Below are 16,712 nucleotides of genomic sequence, written 5' to 3'. Positions count from 1 at the left end.
CTAGGTATGCAACCCGGTGAGCTGGAAGACAGGAATGTGGAGCAGAAGGAAGCCCCTATAATCCAAGGGAAAATGGTCAATGACCTGCTACACCACTTAAGACACAGTTCTGTGGGGTCAGATGGGATCCCACCCAAGGCTACTGAGGGAGCTGGGAATAGTGCTCACTGAGCTGCTTTCAATCACTTACCAGCAGTCCTGGCCAACTGGGAAGGTCCCAGGAGTCTGGAGGTTGGTAAATGTGTCACCCATCTACAAGAAGAGCTGCAAGGTAGTTATGAGGAACTACAGGGCTGTCAGCCTGACCTTGGTGATGGGGAAGGTCATGGTGCAGGTCATCTTATGTGCCATCATGTGGCATATGCAGGACAACCAGGGGAACAGATCCAATCAGCATGGTATTATGAAAGGCAGGTCCTGCTTGACTAACCTCTTCTCCTCCTATGAGGAGATGGCTTCATTAGTAAATGAAGGAAACAACGAGATGTTGAATTACCTGGATGGTAGTAAAGCCTTTGACACTGTCTCCCACAGCATTCTCCTGGGGAAACTGGCTGATAATGGCTTGGACAAGTGCACTCTTCACTGGGTAAAAAATCTGGCTGGAAGGCTGGGCCCAGAGAGTGGTGGTGAATGGAGCTAAATCCAGTTGGTGTTTGGTCACAAGTGGTGTTCCCAGGGTCAGTACTGGGGACAGCCCTATTTAATATGTTCATTGTTGACATAGATGAGAGGATCAAATGCACCCCTGGTCATTTTGCAGGTGACACCAAGTTGGGCTGGAGTGTCAATCTGCTGCAGGGCAGGAAGGCTCTGCAGAGGGATCTGGACAGGCTGGATCCATGGGCTGAGGGCAATTGTGTGAGATTCAGCAAGGCCAAATGCTGGGTCCTGCACTGGGGTCACAACCACCCCCCAGTGCTACAGGCTGGGGGCAGAGTGGCTGGAAAGCTGCCCAAGGGAAAAAGGACCTGGGGGTGCTGGTTGACAGCAGCTGGAGGAGATTGTAGCCAGATGGGGGTCAGTCTCCTCTCCCAGGTTACTAGCATTAGGATGAGAGAAAATGTGTTCAAGTTGCACCACAGGAGATTTAGATCAGATATTAGGAAAGATTTCTTCACCAAAAGCATTGGAACAGTCTGCCTGTGGAAGTGCTGGAGTCACCGTCTCTGGAGGTATTTAAATGGCATGTAGATGTTGCACTTGGGGACGTGGTTTAGTGGTGGACTTGGCAGTGCTGGTTTAACAGTCGAACCTAATGATCTTTAAGGGTCTTTTCCAACCTAAATTATTCTGTGATTCTATGAATCTATGATATAAAATTGAGCACAAAGGAACTAATGAGAAACCTTCAAGAGTGAGAGAAATATTAATGCTAGCATTATTCTTTCTTTTCTAAAACTGCATGTTTTATTTCACACTGGAGAGAAAGAGTTGATACTGCATTAATTGCCTTTTTTTTTGGAAGCAATTTGATACAATCCTTCAATAGAAAATTCCTAAATAAAAATCACAGGAAGGAAGTTTTATCTAAAAATTTTGAAGGTACGGTGTTCCTTTGATAGGCTTAAAATGTCAGAGAAGTATTTTTGTGCATTTTGAAGTTTTCCCAGTGCCAATGTTGATTAGTGATAATGACTGTGTCTTGTGAAGAACCAAACGCTTTCACGTTCAGATTCACTAGGCTTATAAATAATGTGCTTGGTATTATCAAAGCAGTTATTACCATAAAAATATAGGAAATCAGGGTATCTTAAATTCTGTTTAAACTAATAAGTAATTATAGTAGAAAGAAAAAGACCTGTAGACCTATTTTACACAAATATGGAAGAATATATTTATTTATACTTAGGTTACTAACTCAAGTTACATTGACTTCAAATTCTTTAACAGTTTACAGAAGTGAAGTTTGGATGTTTTGTTTGAAACAACTAAAAATAACATAACCAAAATAATTTGATGCATGATGACAGCAAAAGAGGGTTTTGCCTCTTCTGTGTGAAAGTGATTCCATTTTCTCTACTTGGAGGAAAAAGAAAAGGAATGTGCAATGAATATCATATTTATGCGAAATACATTTCATATATAGAGAAAAAAGAGAGGAATGGTATATTCAGAGATACTTTTTTTTTTTTTCTTGTGAATATTTAAATAAAAGTTTATGCATTTGGGTCGAATGTTTTGTTTCCAAACTTCATCTTGTCACAAACTAATCTGTTTCAAATTAAGAACTGAGAACTTTGCCTGATTCTTTCCCCAGTAACTATTTAGGAAACCTCATTATGTAAGATAACATATGTGAAAGACTGTGACTGCAAAACATGGTTACTGAGCACTACCTAAATTTATTTTCCTTATCAATTGTGCCCCCAAAGACATAAGTATGAAATTGCTACTTTCAAATCTTACTCTGTTCTTGGCTTGTTATTTCATTGCTGTCCTAAAATGAGGACGTCCCTTGTTCTAGTCTAATTTCTGAAGGAAAAAGTAGGTAGGATTCTGTCTATAATGACAGAATTGAACTGGGTTGATATATAGAATATGCAGAGACAAAACTATTTCCCTCTCTTTTCATGACACTGCAGATAGTGGTCTTCAAAACGCTGAGGTGATTTAAATTGATTAAATTAACCCTTTTAAATGAGAGTAATTGTTTCTTGCCTTAGACAAAAGCAGACCAATAAACTGCAGTGCCACTTCTGTTTGTTTTCTTCCTCCCAAATGCTGTGCATTTTCTTTTTGTGAATAGGCAGAGCATATTTCAGTTGATCATCTGTTAGTTCGTTTACTTGCTGAGATATAGCGACAAGCAGAGTTTAAATATCTCAAGAACTGCCTGAAATCTTAGCAGTGCAGTGACGAAAGTGGTAAAAACTTAGTTTTTTACTTCAGTGATACAGAGATCAGGCAGGAGTGCCTCTTCCTTCTAATCATGGAGAGACCAGGACAGGCAAAGCTGTCTAAGTAATGTGTTGGAGATACGGGGAGTGCAACAGCAGAGACCACCTCCAGTGCCATCAGTAACCATCCAACATGGCACATCCTACACGTTGCTCAAAGACAGATGGAATTGTGTGATTTTGAAGGGTTTTTTGCCTGAAGTGAACCATAAGTTGCTCTTAAAACTCTTATGTGGAAAAAAATTAAGACTAACCTTGGTTGGTGGCAGGCAAAATAAGGTCTGGGAACAGCCATCTCTAAAGAGGGCTAGTACTTTCTGAACTAAATTTTAATGTGTTTTCATCTAGTGCTGTTTTATCTTGTATTATTTTATCATAGAAAACATTATCCAAATGTTGTAGTAAGCACTATAACTGGGCTGAAAATATTAGTGCTGAAAATTCAAGAAATACCTGGTGAGAAACCTCCTGACAATTAGTCTGTGTCTGATTGGCCAAAATCTGTGGATTGTCCTACACATATATAAATACATATATGTATGCATACATGTATAAAACAACAATAAAAAGCACCATTAGAACGTTTTGCAACATTCTAAACAAAGACAAAGCCCTGCAGCAAAAAGGTGAGAGGTGGCATTTTTTAAGCTTCTTTCAGTCAGACAAGGGAAGTCTAGTTTAATCCAAGCTCTAAGATTAAGCTCTCTTCTTACTCAAATAGAAGAGTGTGATTGTACTCATTTGGAGTTGAGAGAATTTTGATGCTCTTGTAATTCTTTGACATATGGCACAGTCTAGCACAACCAGTCATCATGCCAAAGATGATTATGTCCTACAGCATGAATTCCAGCACTAATTTATTAATGTTGTCAGACTTAAGAACATTTAACTGCTCAGAGGGTCGTGTTTTTCAGCAGCTCAGGGAAATATGTGTTTGAACACTTGCAACTGGTGTGGTGAGAGAGAGGGCTTGTTACTTGTGAATACTTAAGGACTCATTTTGACCACCAGCCTTGCATGGCAGATTTCAACCCCAAGCAATTCGTACTTGCAATGAGAGCCTTCAAACTGCACAAAAGATATTCAATCATAAATATGACAGAGGTGATGAAGGATTGAGGGGTTTTTTTGTCATTATAACTTAAGCTCTGTACTTAAACTCTCTGGGTTTTGAAGATTAATTATGTTTGATAGCTATTAAAATGAAGCAATGCAAGCATTAATCAAAATCCTGCAACCAAAAAATGTTAACTTCCTTGATTCCTGTATGTAATTGTTGCAAAATTAATTATGCAAAATATTAGAGGATAAGCTGTTTTAATTCCTAGGTTTAAAAGTGGGAGAATGGCATGGATTTCTCAGGTTACAAGCACGAGAAACTAATAATTTGGCTCTTAGTGGTCACGTCAGTGGTGCAGTCAGTAGTGGTTCATGCAGTTGTATGATTTCAGCCTCTCTTTGTCCTCTCCTTCCTTATGTTGAGGAATTTTCATCAAAACAAGATTTCTTGTTTGGTTCAATGCCCTTCTTCAATTCATAAAGTGGTAAAAATTCAAACTCACCCTAAACTCCTTGGTGTCTATCAGAAATCTATGATGCTAAAAAGGTGCAGAATTTATTGGTAAATGGCTGAATTGAACTCAACTGTTCCTCATTGTTTAGTGTCATAACTTAATTAAGCCACTCCTTGATTTTCTGCTGAACTGAGAGAAAACATAAAGCAGTGTATTTAATCCTCAAAACTGAGATGAACGTGTTCTTGAGGAGGGAATTTTACCTGAGGTTTTTATCCAAGTAATTTCTTGGGGCAGAGGACATTCTGGGTTGGCTGTTGCTTTGCAAATGCCTTTAAGCTGTTATTTCTGGTATAAAAGATCTCTGGTGTGTTGCCTCAACACTTCCTTAAAAAAAGAGAGAGTTTTTGTAAACACCCACAACTGTGTTTGCCTTTATCAGTGTTTCAGACTGTAAGTTCACAAGGTAAGGAAATGTCAAAGTGTTTGTGTTTATGTATAGATACACACAAATGCACACAAATATATATATATGTAGCTTCACCTGGTAGTTTAGGCTAATTCTATGTATCGATGTAGCCTAATAAAATATACATATGTATAACCATATGTACACAATGAAATATCAATATATAGATACACATGTATGATTAGCTATCCAAGATGAAAGTGGCAGCCTTAGGACACAGATGGATATCAGGAGGGCAAGTGGAACACCAGAGAAAAGGATATTAGTAAGTTTTCTACTGTAATAATATTAAAGATGGCTTTATCCGTTAAGGTGTTCTGTCCTGGGCAGTGTTACTGTAGCTGGCCTAATGATAACTGCTTTTGTACTGCAATTAATGCATTAAGATTTTAAATAGACTACCAAGATATTTATGTTTCAAAAGATTTTTTTTCCCTGTTTGTCATAACAGGATCTTGATTTGATTGGGGATAAGATCAATTAATGTAAGGTAAGATAATGTGTTGTCAAATCCTGAGCTGGATATGAACCCATATTCCCCAACTTGTTGCTAGACTGGTGGTGAGATGTGGCAGACTTCTTTCATCTGCACCTCCTTGCCTAAATCTCAAACTTTTCTGTGAAGGAGAACTTGTGGAGTGCTCAGAGAGCTCGCAGGTACCACTGTAGAATAACACTCACATGTTTTGGCTCTCTCTGGAAGGAAAGATCTTTTGTTAAGGGAAGAACCTTTGCTTTAAAGCTAAGGATATTTGGGTCAGAGGTAAATGGCTCCTGCCCAGGAAGCTGGAAATGGGTGCGTGTCTCTGGACAGTTCACTTGTTTGCCTGTGCATTGGAAACATGTGAGTTGATATAGAAAAAACTGCTTTAACAACATCTGCAGAAGTTGTATGTGTAAAACTCCTGCCACTGACAGTAGCAAGAAGAGATTTTTAATTCAGGCTAGTTTAGGGTGAGAGGTTGTGATAAAATGAAAAGGAAACCTTTGGCCCAGGGTCCTGTCTCCTCATCACTGCACTGCAGGGAGCTGATCTTCTGCTGGGACACAGCTGGCTATGAAGCTCTGTATGCAGTTAATTGATTGCTGAACTCTTTGAGGTTTTCTTGCTGTGCTGTTGCATTTCCACCCACTTTGGTTTTTAGAGAGGAGGGCAAGGGAAGAGGAAGCAAGAGTGTATGTCTGTACCCTGAAATGTGGTGGAAAAGCAGAGAATCTGGGCTTCTGTTTTAACCTGGGTATTTTCATTAGAGTTACAGCAGTGAGAAGAGGTCATTGGGGCAGAGAGAATCCTGGCTCCTCAGGGTTTTTTTCTTAAAGCAGGTCATTGAATAATTTTATATGTTTTTTTCTTGCACGCTCAAGTTTTTCCTTATAAGTAACTAGTCTGCTAAACAATGACTTCAGTAAACATCACTTTTAAAGGAATGTATTCAGGGTAACCTACTGAACTCCTTAAAGAAGTAAAATTATTAGCTATATTAAGTTGATACTTTATAATATTTTTGAGAATAATCCAATTTAAGATAATATTAAAATGTTTTAATGTATTTAATTATTTTTAAAGGCCACATTTTTGCATGTAAAATTTACAATACCAAAACACCAAGTACATTAATTCAGAAAGTCTAACCTGTCATATTTTAATTTCCCGAGATTATTTAATTTTTTTTTTATTAGTAGGTACAGTTAAATACGATGTTGACCACATGATATGTGCAGTAGTCAGTAGACAGGTCGGTGATTTTTGATTTAACTGCATTTTTATTTCACCTCTCATCTCATTTCAGGGAATTAACTTACAGAAGTGTCATAGAAAAAAAAAATAAGCATTTTCATTACAAGTTTTTGGAACTAGAAATTAGCTACAAATACACCACGCATTAAAGAAAATTCTCTGGAAATAGGAGGGCCAGATTTTTTTGTTCCTTGATTTTTTTTTTAAGTCAAAAAGATAAATAATTTATGTTACATAATGAATATGGAATATTTTAATTAGTGTGAAAAGCTTTGCCAAGATATCATTTGAAATTTTAAAATAAAATTATTTTTATTAATTTTGATAGTTATTTTGGTGGTGCATTAGACTTTTCAGTTGATAATTCCCTGGTTGAGAGCCACAGATTTCTATGGGCACAAAATTTTCACTTTTTAAGGAGAGAGTGAGCTCCTGAACATAGTTTTTCAATTTTTTTTGTGTGTCATTCATTTAAAGAAGGTTAGATACTAGAGTGTGTGTATGTTGAAATGAGGAAAGAATGCCTAAGCTTGAGACTTCAGAATGACAACAGATTGCGAGGAGGACTTAATTGCGAAAGTAGTGCTTTATTGCCTTTCACAAAGTACCATTATGGCAATCTGTGGTATCTCTGGTGTGCTTTATCTTTTTTCTTCATTTAGCACAACAGCACTTGCAAGGGGCTATCAAAATCTGTACTGTTTCACTAACTGGACATTTATTAACACCCAGTCCCGTGGCTGGTGCACTGTGATGGAAGGATACGTGATTCTAAGGAAGAACACAAGAGAGGTGAGGAAGGAAGCTGCCCTGTGTGTGAATGGCAGGAACACATAGAACTCTCCCAGGGATGGATGGCAAACCAGTGGAGAGCAGACTGGGCTGTAGACCCTATGCTGACCTTTTCCTGATGTAAGGCAGAAAACATCTCAACTTCTGCAATAATCACAACTGGAAAACTGTAAAAACATCCCAAATTCAGCTGTTTTTTTTTTTCTTCCTCCTGTGACCTCAATTCTTCAGGCATTAAAGCAGTATCTGGATTTGTATTATGGGTTTATGATACCAAATAATTACCACTAATTTGCCTGGAAAGGTATTTCAGGTGCATCTTACGAGCAAACCTTGGCATGTGCAAATTTTGCTTCTTCGAACAGAAGCAGCATGTATCTTATGTTCAATAACAAAATGAACTTTAATCGATGTTAACCTCTCCAGAAAACAGATGTTTGTCAGTCAGCAAGCAAGCATGAAAGAAGTAATACTTTCCCTCAGTCATGCTGATTTTGCTACAGACAGTTAAGTCTAATGACAAGTACTATAAGGCGTAGTATGTTAGGAGGAAGTAGATACATCCCTCAAAAAACCATAAGATGAGTGAACTTGATCATCATCTTATTGTCACCCTTGACCCTAAATGATTTTGTGAAATGGTAAAAGTTGATCTGTACTCCCTTCATGATTGCTGAAACTGACTGGCAATAATATTTTTCTTTTAAGTGCATTCACTGGAAAAGAAGGGTTTCTTGGGTTAAATGGCTGTACATGATGCACACTGTTAACTTGAGAAGTCTACTTTCCATGCTGGTGCAAATTTTCGAAATAGGGTATTAGCAGCAGTTCTCTACTTGATAGTTGCTCATCTTAAATGTAAGAAAACATTAAAAAAGTGGTACCTTTTTAGGTATTTGAAAATAATTTTTAAAATCAAATTTAGGAAAATAGTCTGACTGCTCTGAGTGTCTCTAAAATGCGATCTTTGGTACAATTTAGAATATTTTAGATATAGTGGATTTCAATATTCAAATACTATTAAAGTGATTTATGAGTACATATTGTCTCTTCAATTATTGTAGTCTATTTTCTTTTCCTGGAGAATCAAATATTATTGTTTTTCCATGATGCAACTTCTAAAATGCATTTATTTACTCAGCTTTGTTCCAGTGCTTCAGATTATGTTGTAAAGTCTGGTGGAAGTAATCCAAATATCATAGTCGAATTATTAGGCTAATTAATGCATAAGCTTTCTTTTTCAAAACAGAATATGATGAAGAGTATTTTTAATGTAAGTGCTTTTTTCTCCATTTTATGTCTTCCTTTTTGTCCCTAAGGCTGGAAATTATATTACTTTCCTTTGTAAATTCATAATAATATTAGAAAGATAAATACTCTCAAGAAAACAAATTAGATACATCTTTCAGTTTATTATATGTGGGAATTTAGGTAAGCTACTCCTTTATTATTATTTTAAAAAATATTACTGATTGTATTTACAGCACATTGAAAATGCATTTAGATGTTGGTGCTGTGCTTTGAATATGCTACATTGTGTGAAGTTTGGGAGAGAATTTAATACACTTTACAATGTGTTTATTCTCTACCATACTATTTCCTTAGTGCCAGTAGCAAATCACCATGACACAAAATCTTTGCTACAATACTTAACCTCTGCAGATAAATGGATGAGCTCCATCTTCTTTCCTGAAAGTGTGAACACATTCTCTGCCATTTCAAGGCTGCTTTTTCTAGATCTCCTTCCTTTTTGTCATTTACCAAACGTGGAGGATTTGGTCTCACCTTTTCCCCTACTCTTGAGTTACTGAGGTTACTTCTGTGGCTTCAGGCCCTGGTTTGGTTTCTAACTGTGCAGTTACATTTGTGGTGTGTTATGGGCTTTCAGTCTTCAGACTTCCCCTTAGCACTTAGTTTTTTATTTTGATTTTTTGATCATGCTCTTTTGCAGTACTTTGGACATTAGGTGCAGCACTACATCCACCTTTTTCCTCATACTTCTCTTTCATTTGTATCTTGTCCACTGCTCTGATCAGATTTATCTCATAGCCCCACTTCCATTTTTATTATTCATACAAGAAAGTTTCCCTTTTGGTCTGGTCAACACTGATAAAACATCTGTCTTTTTCCTGGGAAAGGCATGTGCTGCACTTCTCAAAGTGTGAGATCTTGCATTAAGAGAGTTTAACAGCTCTAGTTAATCAGGGTGTAGGAAGCTCTGTTGAAATGGATCTTATGAGGAAATGCTGAACTCTTAATGGGGGGACTCAGAACCCTTCTAAGGAGCAAAGTACTCCATTCTTCTTTACTGTTGCCATGCAAATGCTCTTAGATATTACTTCAAATGTTACTTTATAATATGGAGTGATAAGAGCAGAAGTGTTACAGCATAAAGACTTCTGTACTCCGGAGTGAGTGACTCATTGTTAGGGAGAAAATGGATGAGGTGAGGTGTTTTCTATTTTTTTTTCCTTTACCTAACTCCGCTTTCCTCCCAAATGAAGCATCTGAGATGAATATTTAAGAATTCTACTTCAGCAGAAAGGATATTTTAAATCCTAGTGAGGAAAGGGAACAGAGCAATATGTGATACTTAAAAGAGTCAGTGTTCCAGCTTTTTTGTGAAATCTCTGCAGAGGATAGAAGTGATCTTCAGTTTCAGAAGTACTGGAACAAAAATGAATCCTATACTGAAAGGAACTGGGATCTTCCTACTCCTTTTTGACAGCAGAGACAAGATACAGTTGAGGATCCAGCTCTTTCCTGTAGAAATGGCAGCCTGTGGTCTGTTGTGACAGAGTGGCTGTGGACGCTTGGGCACTTTTTGACAGAAGCCAGTGTGACCAAGAAGTTGTAACTTTTCTCTGTATAATTTGTTTCTTCTGGGAGAGCTTGAAGGGGGAGTTATTCACTATTCTAAATAGGCAGTTACTCCCCATACCCTCTTTTAAACTGTGAAATTGTTTTGTTTTGGGTTTTTTTTACAGCAAATTATGTTATACTGTAGTTCTCCATTTTAGATGTTGATTGCCTTGAGATAAAAGGAACAATTCATTCTGTCCTCTGTAAAAGGTTTACTTTATTATCTAATAGGAAATCCAAAGGGGAAAGGAAAAAGAAGGGTGAAATGTGGTAAGTGATTATGTGAAAACCTATAAAAACCTCCATACTAGTAATATATTTAAGTTAACATGAACAAAGACTTTCCTCCTTGTTCGGTGCCATATGCTGCTTTTTCACTGTTAAAACACATTGCGTGTTTTATCAAAAACACAGGAAATTATTGAAGTAAAATGTCTTTCATTTCTCCTGTATCAGAATGTGTTCCACCTGGTATTTGCATGGATTGGATCAGAGGGAACAGTAAATCCATCAAAACAAAGGAAGATGATGCCACTGCAGTTAAAGCCTAAGTATCTAACAGTGATGATGGGATCTTGGAGACAGGTTTTATGCAAAGATACAGTGAGGTGAGAAAGGTGAGAAAACCTGTTTTCAGACCTTAAGTTTGAATTTTAAACTTCTGAGTTTATCCTGTGTGTAAGATGCCACTTGCTTGACTACTGGCTAGATTTTCCTGTGCTGACACAAACTGCATCTCTTTTGAATGCTCAAGTTCGGAGTGATACCTTTCTCATTTCTCCACCTTACCTATAGTCTTATGAATAATTATTTTAAATTTTTTTGAACATCAGATAAGTGTTCAGAATTTGCAAGAGAAAGGGAGACAAAATATGGTTTTCTTGATGCATGTGTTACTGCAGTGAATTGTGAAAGATTTAATTCTCTATTGTAGCAGGGACTACAGTGATTCCAGTTAACTACTTTCTGGAATTTGCTTTTAGGAATACCTTTCTGAAAGGGTTCCTGAGCCACTTCTGACCACCTCTTACAGATGGTGGGTGGTTATTGCGTGTAAGACAGACACAATTCAGCAAATGCCCTTTCCTATCACTTTCTTTTTTTTAATTGAAGTCTTTAACTTACTCTGTAAGAAGAAAATATTTTACATACTTCACAACGTACTACAGACTCTTGAGAATGTATTTTTTTTTGTATTTGGAATCAGGATTAGTTCTACATCAGTTGTTTCACATTTTTCATCTGATAGTCTTTCCAACTCAATGTCTCCATAAAACAAAGAACAATTTTTCCCGTATGTTCCTTGCTAGTAGGGAAGAGGTGTATTAAATATTTTTAGAGGTGTTTCTGTACTCTTAACATTTTGCAGTGATGAGATATGGTTATGCTTTAAAAAGCTTTTATGACAATTGAATACAGAGATTGGAGATGATGCCTTTAGAAAGCATAACATACTCATTATTAACTCATTTCCATTCTTTTAATATCATGCCAAATTACTTTACAAAAACCCCAAATATATTCGCTCATTTCAATACAATCCAGCACGTTATGGTCTTAAATTGATCTCAGTTGATATTACACCTGAATCACCTTTTAAAAATGCTGTACAACATTGGAAAACCAGGCAATTATTCTTAATCACCTAACATCTACACATCCTTTAACTCCTAACAAGTTGCAGGGAAAAAAAGAAATGATTAGAAATAATAGTTAACTAGTTGTTAGTAAACTAGTAATCTAAAAAAAAAGTCAACCAAACAAAACACCCCCCACAAAAAAAAGTACACCAAAAAACTCCAGAGAGTTCCATAACATTTTGAGCACTAACAGAGGCTATTGAAATATAAATCCAGGATGGCAGGTTTATGCAGCTAAAATGGTTCCTGTTTGCTGTTTTTCATCAACCAGTATTCATTTTCTAGTGAGTAACGAGACAAAGTCATCTTCCAGGACAGGCTCAGAAAAACAGTCCATCTTCTGTTTTTTTTTTCTTTCTCTTAAGCTACACACCCAACTCTTCTGTGCAGGATTTTGCAAAACAAAGTCTCAGCTTCTAAATATTCAATGTGTAAGGAAAAGGATGTGAAACTGCTTGATGGATTGTTTTCTGTCTAAGCATGAATCTCAAAATGAAGTAAACTACAGATGCTAGAATGGTATTTGGAGAATGATCGTGCTAGATATTACTATCTATGGATCTTTTCAAAGTTTCTATGTGTAGCACAATTTTTTTTCTGTATATTTTAAATTCCTACATAATTTATTTCTGGAAAGGATTATGAAAATTATATCTGTAGGAAACTTCAGGATATCCTAGTGTGTAAGTCTTCATTCTTCGTTTTTTTTGGAAGCAATGCTTTTGGTTGTTTGCTTCTTGTTTGTTTTGTGGTTTTGGTTTTTTCAGGGTTTTTTGTTTGTTTGTTTTGTTGGTTTGGGTTTTTTTGTTTGGTTTGGGGTTTTTTTTGTTTGGTTGTTGTGGAGTTTTTTTGTTTGTTTGTTTTTGGTTTTTTTTTTGTTTGGGTTTGGTGTGTGTTATTATTGGAGATTTGGGTGTTTTTTGGTCGGATTTTCATGTGGGTTTTTGGGGTTTTTTTCTCTTTGTGAGGAAATGCATCAGTCTGTGCTGCAGACTTAATAGCTTCTTTATTCAAGACTCACAGTCAGATTAAGAAATTAGGAGTCTTGTATAGCCTTGCATTTCATCCATAAAGAGCATCAATAACTAGAAAAACAAATAGGTTGTGGAGAAATGGCTACTGTTTAAGTGAAATGCAGTGTAAAAGGTATGCATATAGATCCTTTCTTAAGGACTAGTCCGTTCAGATTCCAGAAAAATCCCCAAATATTTTCAAGCATACCAGTCCCTATTATTATGCCATGTGCATCCATCATGGTTACTATATATTTTACAGGTAGTAGAATGTTTTTCTGAAACTTTTTTCTTCAATAGCAGTGTAAAATAATTGTTATCATTCGAGTTATCAAAAGTATGGAAGTCTTGTTAAGCTTTCTGTCTGATTCAGTCTTGAGACTCTAAGGCAGTGGTCAGCACTGTCTGGTTTTACCTGTCTAAAATTCTAGGGTTTTGATGTAAGCCAAACAGAAGGGATCTGTACAGCAGTGAAATTTGCCAGATGACAATGTTGGCAAAATGATAATACCTCTCCTTTTGGAGCTCTCCTTTTTCATTCCAGGTTCAGTTTGAAACAGCATATGTAGCTTTTCCCGTAGATAAAAATAAGGTGTAAAAAGGTTACAAAACACAGTCACTCAGACCCGTTCCAGGAACATTAATGGGCATAATATTATTAAACTGAGTAGTTCAGCTTTCAAAAATGGCTCAACCTGTGTGTCAAATTGTGTTGCTCATCTGTGTAAGATCTTTGTTCATAAAATATAGCAGGGAAGAGTTCTGGGATATCAGTTGGTTAGAATGTGAAAGGCTTTTACGTGTTTCTGGAATTGAAGTATAGGACTGGAAAATGATTGACTGCGTTTTAAATTGTTGGTCTGAAAGTGCTCTTAGCCATCTCAGAGGCTTTACTTCTCTTTTGCTCAGTAGCAAGAAGTTGCCTGCTGTCAAATTTTGGATGTTTCAGTACTCCTTAGTCTGCAGGATAAACTGCTGCACTGACAGTAAGATGTGAGTTAAAGGTAATTCAGGGTCAATGGCAGTCATTCAAATAGTATCATCTCGCCTCTTTCACAGTGGATTTCAGCCAGACTGCTCCTGTTTGTTAAACCTATGAACAGCTTATAGGGGTGTGTTGTAAACCCTTGGTTAGTTAGTGCCAGTTTGTTGCAGTTTCTCAAAGGCTAATAAATTGTAAAGACATATTAACATAATCTTTACAAATAAAATGTAATGTTCTTGATTTTTTTTTTTGCCAGCAATATGCAGTGTTTTGCTATTTAAAAACTTCCTGATGTTCCTTAATTTTACCAAATACAAATTCTCATTTGATTTAAAATTATTAATTTTACTCTTGACAGCCAAGTGAGGTAAGGAAGAAATAAATTGAAACAAAATTTTGCTGGATAAATGGAATCAGTGTGATACTCAACAGAAGTTTGAGGTTTGACGTTGCTGAAATCAACTCTTTTTCTTAAGATAGTGCATATTCTTTCGCTTGAAGTTTGACTTTGCAGTGCTTTCCTTGGAGCATTTTATTTTACACGGAAGAAAACTTTTTTTGTGAGGGATGCACCTTGCAAAACTGGAAACAGCTGAGAAGAATTAAAGACCATTTTTACTGATTCCCATGTTTTCCACATCTTAAAATACAGCTACACTCCACTCATCCTCAGTCCCCTCCTGACAACTACCTCTGAATGAGTGGGCTGGCTGTAACCTGAGGGTGTAGGTTCTTGCATCTACCAGAAAATATGTCCAGTGACCAAACTTAGTATTGCTGACATATAGCTGCAGACATATGTCTGTAAGGTTTCAGGGTAACCTGAGGTAGTGAAATGCATTTTTTAAATTTTTGTTTTTATTTTGAACTGGAAGCCATTCTGTGAGCACCCCTGTAGGACTGAAGAATTCCTAATGGGGACAAGGACAAGTGGTGGATGGGGGAGTGTCAGACTCTTTCTATAGCTAAATAAAAATATTTTGGCTTTGTAGGCCATCAGTGCTTCAGGTTGAAGAGCTCATCATAGAATCACAGAACCATAGAATGGCCTGGATTGGAAGGGACCTTAACAATCACCTAGTTTCAATCCCTCTGCCTTAAGCAGGAACACCTTTAACTAGACCAGGTTGCTCAGAGGTCCATCCAGCCTGGCCTTGAATTCACTTCAGCACAGTGTTGATGGGGACAATGTTTGGTTCTCAGCACAGTTAATTTATCTCATCCTGAAATATGCTATTGTTGTGATATGAATTCTCACAAAACAGTAGGGGATACAGAACTTCATTCCTGTCAAAGAGAAAGCAGGAGTTGAACGTTCTGAGCTTCATAGGAGAGAATTGGCCTCAAGACACCCAGAGGAATCAGCTGGCATGTGTGATCATTTAAGTTTTGAAATTTTTGAAGAATTCTCTGTGAAATCAATCTGACTTCTACAGGTATAGAGGAGTTTATAAACTTACCTCTGCTGAAACTGGGCAGGGTAGTTACAGTGATTTAAAACAGTGACTTGGAAGAAAAGCTGCTAAACAAGCGTTGGAGAATGGAAGGTAGTTATCAACAGGACAGAGAGCAAAGGAGCGTTACCAGAGTTCCCTCGTGCTGTGATGAGGCAAACTTTGCCATCAGGCTAGGCTGGGCTGATAATGTCTATCCTAGTGTGGACATTATTTTTCATCTGTTGTGTTTTCAAATGTGTGAATGGAAAGGTAAGAGATTTTCCCTGGTTTTTTTTCCTTTGGTTTTCAGCCATGAGGCTCCCACTGCATTTGACCATATGTTGGAAGCAGAGGGTGGTAGAAAGCTCGTGTGTGTGTCCAGGTGCCCTGTCTTCCAAACTCAAGCAAAGTTTTGGCTTAGAAAAGACTAAGTCTGGAAAATCATTTGGCAAATTTGTTCACTTTATAGGTGAGTGTTTTTTAATGTTATGTTCCCCGGTTACAGTAGAACTGCATTACTTCTACCTAACCTGTATCTGTAGAGATTTGGGAATTCAGAACTCTTACAAACTATTTCTAGCAGTTGAAATCCAGCATGCTGAAAACTGCAACCTATACAGCATGGCAGTGCAACCTGAAAAAGCTATCAAGATACACACATCTCTCTGCATCTATAGTTATAATCTGCATGCCTATTTATAAATGAGCATTTGGATTTAAAAAAATAAAAATACAATGCAAAAATAGAATCATAAAGCTAGTTCACAATGATCTCTAAATCTAATTAAATCAGTGTTTTGTAAAAAGGCTATTTATTTTATACAGTTACATTTTATTACTTTAACTGCAAGATAAACTGCCTTTTAAATTACAATGAAAAAGCTATTATTAAGTAGAATAATAAAGCTGATGCAATTTTTAAATCCTCATCTTCCAAATATTTATTCCCATGGTTAATAGCATTCTCTATGTGCTAAGCTCAGCATTAAAATTATTTAATCTAAAACTGAGAAGCTATAAGTATGCAAGTACAAGGAATTAATTTAAAAAACTCCCTAACTACTATGTGTTTTACTGTAGCTAAGCTATTGTAATTTGTCCATATGGAAAATAAAATGAAACTAGGCAGTACAGTCTATTATACAATCTTTTTAATTTTAGATGCACTTAAAAAGAAAAAGGACTAAATACCACTGGCCAAATTGTAAACACACCAAAATGCACCAAAATCCTAAGCTGTAGGATTCTATTTCTACAATTTTTTTAAAGAAAAATATTGTTAATTATTTTGGATTTTGTCTGTTCTGTAAAATATAAATTGGACAGTACAGAGGTTCACTTTAGCAATGTGAAGTTGGTTTAT

The sequence above is a fragment of the Chiroxiphia lanceolata genome, chromosome 2 (assembly GCF_009829145.1).
Source record: "Chiroxiphia lanceolata isolate bChiLan1 chromosome 2, bChiLan1.pri, whole genome shotgun sequence".
Taxonomy (NCBI): Eukaryota; Metazoa; Chordata; class Aves; order Passeriformes; family Pipridae; genus Chiroxiphia; species Chiroxiphia lanceolata.
Note: the sequence above shows the minus strand (reverse complement) of the source record.